The sequence below is a fragment of the Anas acuta genome, chromosome 1 (assembly GCF_963932015.1).
Source record: "Anas acuta chromosome 1, bAnaAcu1.1, whole genome shotgun sequence".
NCBI classification, from domain to species: Eukaryota; Metazoa; Chordata; class Aves; order Anseriformes; family Anatidae; genus Anas; species Anas acuta.
This window is the reverse complement of record NC_088979.1, coordinates 35,245,761-35,251,760: the sequence shown is the minus strand read 5'-3', so window position 1 is coordinate 35,251,760 and position 6,000 is coordinate 35,245,761. Positions and strand designations below refer to the sequence as shown.

General features: G+C 31.6%; 1 long non-coding RNA gene across 1 annotated transcript in view; it reads left to right on the top strand.

Annotated features, from left to right (window-relative positions):
- The first annotated feature begins 647 nt into the window (after nt 1–647).
- LOC137853450 (uncharacterized) overlaps nt 648–6,000 on the top strand; it is a 32,650-nt gene continuing 27,297 nt past the window's right edge. The window contains exon 1 of the long non-coding RNA XR_011094513.1: nt 648–724. This is a non-coding gene — a long non-coding RNA (uncharacterized lncRNA). The remainder of the gene's footprint in view (nt 725–6,000) is intronic.

The window sequence follows — 6,000 nt, the reverse complement described above, 5'->3', positions numbered from 1 at the left end:
TTCTAAGTCAGACAAGTGAAAAATAATTGTATGCTGTTCTATCAAAAATAAATAGCAACTGTTTTCTCAGTTCTTTTTCTCAGTAGTTCCCATTGATGCAAACTATACCAACCTTTGGAATGTGACATTCTTTTATTGTCTTGTTCCTGTGGAAGAAAACTCCAAATCATTGTTTTGTTTTGTTTTGGGGGCTCACTGGTATTTAAAATGAACTCCCAATGTCTTGCAAGGTACAATTGTACTCATAAGTGTAGTACTGGGCAATAAATTAGAAAGATTAAGCATTCTGTAGCGAGGTTGTAGTGGAACAACAAAAGAGAGCCTGCTGCATTCTTTCTAAGCAAACAAAAAGCATAATTGGAAAAAATCATTTTTATGTTCTCTTACGTTAGATGGGACCACTGAGTGAAACATCCACTGATGAATTACTCCTCTAATCTGTAGAGGAAAAACAGCTACTGGCAAATTAAAGAGTCCTGGAACAGAGCCATGAGAACTAAATGGCTAAAAATGAAAACAGGCAAACATTTGAAGAGTATTCTACAGAACACAGATCTTTCAACACCTCCCCCTTTTCCATGGCTAATTCATTGTCATGGAAACTGAATTTATCAAAATGTTCTTGTTCACTCCTAGTGACCCAGTGAGTCGACTTACAGAGCTGGTGAAAGGTAACGCAGGCTGAAGCAATTTTTACAAATGATATGCAGCAGTTCATAAATCGGTAAATTTTGAATGGTACCATTGTGTTTCCCGGATAGTTTCTTCTAGTCTCAAAAGACTCTTTATCTGCAAGCTAGAGGTGTCTGAAACCCTTACTAATAAGTTAGAATGGGAGGCATGCCTGAGTTTAGCCCCTTTCTTACCCTCTGCTCTCCTTTAATTTGTTTTTCTTCCTACCCCATGACTTTATGTTAAAATCCTATTATTTGTGTCTTTTCTTTACTTCATGCATTCTCTACAGCATTTTCCTTTGCTGATCTGTAGCCCAAGCATGCAAAAATCCTTCATCACCTCATCGCAAACATCTTTCCTTATCTGTTGCTAAAGGTAGGTGTTGACTATCAATACGCAATGACTAGTGTATACAGCCAGCTTTGCCAAATCTGAAATAACCCTGGAACTCCAGGTGCTTTCATCCTTTCTCAGAATATGGAGTTACTTGGAAAATTGTCCTATAATTATTTTGAAGTGTTTATTTATTTATTTATTTTTATTTTTTTTCTTCCCAGCTTCTATGTCACTGCCAAATTCCGTCAAGGTTGATTTTTACTTTATGTTAGCAATTAGTGACTTGTTGTCATGGAAACCACACTTCACATGATTCTTGAACTTAAATGGCTGAATGTGATCTTACAGCAGCTCTTCCTTCTTTAGCCTTACTGGTTAAAGTCTTGCTTTTTGTCTGTCTGTGTCATCTTGATTATAGAATCACATAGAATATCTATAAACACACAAAATAATAGCAGAGAGCTACATCAATTAAAATTGAGTATTTGGTAATTCATTCTTTAATTAAAGCTCTTTCTTTTCCTATTGCTGTAACCTTTCAAGTGCTAAAGCAGAATAAGAGCTAATCATTTCTGTGAAATATATTTTCTAATTTGAAGGTTTTGAGATAATAATAAACAACAAAAAAAAATCTGGATTTCAAATACTTATGCTTTTCATGTTTAATGCAAAAAATGAAAACAAGAACAGTTTAGAGATTTTTTTTTTCAGGATAAGTCCATGTTTAAGGTTATATATGGGCTATATTTAAATGTATATATAAAGAAAGAGAGGCAGTCAGTTCAGCTTTTTGTTGGTAAACAGATGAAGTGACTCAGGACATAAAAGTCAAAGGATATGTACATTGTGAATAATAGGCATGTTTGAATTTAGTCATCCAGTAAATATGTTTGTATCTGTGAATCATAATTTTAAAACTTTACTCCAGAGGCTACATTTTTCAATTGGAAACACACTGAAGGATTACTTGATTATTGTTTTGTTTGTTTGTTTGTTTTTGTTTTTGTTGTTGCTTTTTTTTTTTTTCATGAGTGTTATCTCAACCATTTAGAAATATTCCAGTTAAAGCTGCATCATTAGGATCCGTTTCCATAGATTTTTTTGGTGTTGTGTTGGTAAAATGATAGTGGCAGACTAAACTGAAGTAGACTAGTATAAATATATGTATAGAGTTTCCTGTTCCAAAATAAGAATAATTCTTTGGATTTGGTTAATCCACTTCCAACATACCTGGAAATTTTTATATGTATGCATACACATACATATGTATGCATATAAATATATATGCATATTTGCATACATATTTACATGCATATATACATGCCTATATTTTTATATGTTTATATATATACATAAATATATATATACACATCATTTAGAAAAAGTTAAATAAGCCAGAGTCATGCAAATGCAACCACAGTGTTTTAAATTCACACTTTGAATTTAATTGTCTAGATAAATAGTCCATGTAGTTGTATGTATATGTTTCTCTCTCTCTCTGACTCTTGAAAAAAATTTAAAGTCCTGAAAACAATGAGAGTCCAAGGTATTTACAATCATAGGAAATGACAAGAATCAACCCTGGGCATGTGGAATTATACAAGTCACTCTAAAGAATACTAACAAGTAGAGACAGTGATTTTTGTAGACTTTTTTGATACATGGAACACAAGAAGACTCAGTCTTGAAAGGACACTGAACTTTTAATTAAACTTTTCAGAAGTCTGTTTAGCATATTAGAACTAAACTGATATATGGGCTAATGTATTTATCAGAGAGAACTGGAGTTTAAAGGCATGATAAGATAATTCTTCCCTGAGGTAACACAAATGAATTCATTGTTATTTTCTCCTGTCTCTCCTCCCATGTATTGGAGACTCATTAATTGGACTTATTAACTTTACACAGTAAAGAAGGCTGTTTGCTTTCAATGATACAAAGGCAAATACAGTGTGATTTCAGCAAGCAGTACTTAAGTTGGCTACAAAGAATCAATTTAGAAGTGTTTTAAAGGAAAAAAATCCACCTATTTATCCAGTATGTTATATTAATATCAAACTTTTGATTGACAATATTTGTCTTATGTTTCTGTGCTAACTTTAGTCCTAGGAAATAAAAAAAAAATATTCTAAAAACCATATAGAAAGCAGTGTAAGACTGGAACTTGCCTTGTGTAGTGATAGTCTAAATTCTAGTTTATAAACTAAGAATGATACTTCAAATGACACTTCAAACCTATGTTTTCAGTGATAATTTATCCTAAAGTTTCTTAAGTGTACAGTCTAAAACTGCAAATGTAGCATAAATAACTGCCCTAACCATGTGGTAGATACAGCACAAACAAAATCTTTCTTGAACATTTACAGTGCAAGTTTATATACTTTTTATCATTGTAGAAAGTTGCATTAAAATAACATTTCTTATCCATTGTACTCTGGATTTGTTTTCACAAATATGTGAAACTTAATATTTTACTTCATTAAAAATTCAGGGAGGGAAGAGGATCAACTCACTAATTAAAGTTTATGATGTAGTGTAATATTTGATCTTGCATAAACATTCCCCATAACTACTGCCATTATTAGAGCAATTTTAAGGAAAATATTATGAAAATAAAAACTAGTATTCTCCAATATACACACTTAAGCAAACAAATGTTCCTTAGAATCAGATGTAAGTGTAATTTCAAAATAAGAAGCTATAAACCAACTGATTTTCTTCACTGCATGTGATTTCTTTGGGGTATTATTTCACTCTTGTAATCTGTTTAACATTTTTGTACTTCGAAAGACAATAGAATATGACAGGTTCTTTGACAATTTGTTAACACAGATTAACCTCATTTATGAGAAAACTGGCTGTGTGTGAACATCTAGTTTTGCAGTGCTTTCTAAGACAATCTTTACATTGTTGTCTTTCTGGGAAGCATTCTTCCTAAAATTTCAGCTTTCTGCTCAGTAATAACACTTATGACATAGCATATATTTTATGAGGGACTTGTATATGGATGATCTTATAATATATGCAAAAGAAAAGAAGGAAAAGAGATTTACTTGATACATTTTTCAAGCTAATTGGTATTCTTAGCCTTGTACCTGTAAAACATCTTTGCTTGCATTGGGGTAATAAAGAGGGGTATTTGGCAATGGTTTGCTCTTTAATTCATAAAGAAACCACTTGAAGCTTATAACAAATGTTTCATGATAGGAGTTAATCACATTGAAATAATGTTAGCTTAAGGGAAATCCATAAGGTTATATTTGTTTCTTTATTTCTATCAGCTGTGACAAATGTATAAATGATTGTCCTACAAAAACAAGGAGAAGAATAAAGAAGAATCTGATGTTAGTGTATTTCCCTTGTCGATAACCAGAAGTGTAAAACTTTTCTTATTTTCTTATTTTTCATCTTAATTATGACTTTAGATTCTTTCATAACTAGTTGATGGGTAGGATATAAGTAGAGTGAGGATGATGAGAAATATTTGTTAAATAAAATCAAGCTCCAGTGGAATTTATAAATACATTTATAAATGAAAGGATACAATAGCAGCATTTACATTATGAAAACATTTATATTCCTCTTTCAAGTTTAATACATATTCTTGAATACATTTTTAAGAAATCTAAATAACAGAAGAAAGTAAGAAAAGTTATATAATAAATGTGTTACCTCATGAAACTGTAAATCAGAAAACCTTGGCTTTGTTTGTCTTTAAATAACAATTATTTTGTTCCGTAGAACTCCTTATGATGAAGAAAGGACTGAAGAATTTTCATTTGGGGTGCAAATGGCTTTTTCTAATATGAGCTTTGGAATAAAAAAAGCAATATCTTCAACAAGAAATATTTCTTTTGTGGAGTTACTAAATAAATACATAAAAAGCTGACTTACTCTTTGCCTCTCTCAGCTTGGATTGAAATTTTCACTTTAGGCTACCTTTCCCAAAAGTCTGTGCCATCAGTTGTATTTGTTCTGGATGACCTACATTTATGGTAGTAAAACCTTTAATGTATAATCACATCATCATATTTTCTGTAAGTGCCACACATTAGAAATTATTTTAGGTGCGTTTCAAAGCATTAAAGCATGTTTATGGATTATCTCTTGAAATGTTGATATGAATTTAGATCCCTTGGTTGCTGTAGGTCCAATTGTGTGCAGGTTTCAGAGGAAGCCTTTGAAACTTCTAAATATAGCTTTAAAGAGTTTCTCTATATCTAAAATGTCATGACATTAACATCTAGTATCTTGGGATACTCCAAAGTTAGAAATTGGGAAACTGATCCTTTCCAGCAGCATAAAACTCTAATTTCTAGCCTTACATGTCATCTAAGAAATGGACTTAACTTCTGACATTTTAGATATAAAAAAGAGTTTTGTGAGTCCTGCTCATCCTGTATACTAGGAAGTCATTTTTTTCTGAGAAAAAAATGTATGGATTTGAAAAGAGAAAGAAGTAATGCCTCCCTGTTACTTTTAATTTAAAATAAGTAAATAAAAAAATCCCTAGTGGTTCTCTACAAGTGTTCTGTAGTTCAGATTTTTATAGAAAGGTGGAGTATGTCATAAAGCTGAGATAATTTATCACAAAGATATACAATTTATCATATAATCAACTATACTTATGAAAAGTGGACATACTTATGTAGTTCTGTGTGAAACTAAAGTTTGAAGATGAAAACATATATGAGCAGAGAAAGGAGATTTTACTTGCTGCTGTTAAGGAGAGAAAGTTCAATTAAAGGGAAAAATACAGATGTAGTGTGTGCTTAGCTTTTCTTTGACCCAGTGCTCATCAGTGGTGATTGTCTATTCTGGGCTTTTTTGGTTGTGAGGCTGAATCTGTAATTAAATGTAGATATGAATATGAAAAGAAATTTTCTATCTTGGTTCTCTTTAGAAAAGCATTTTTGTTGAGCTGGATGACAAATCAGTGTCTGAAGTTGTATGTCACGGTCAGACTACTTCTCCTTTTAGGGCCTATTG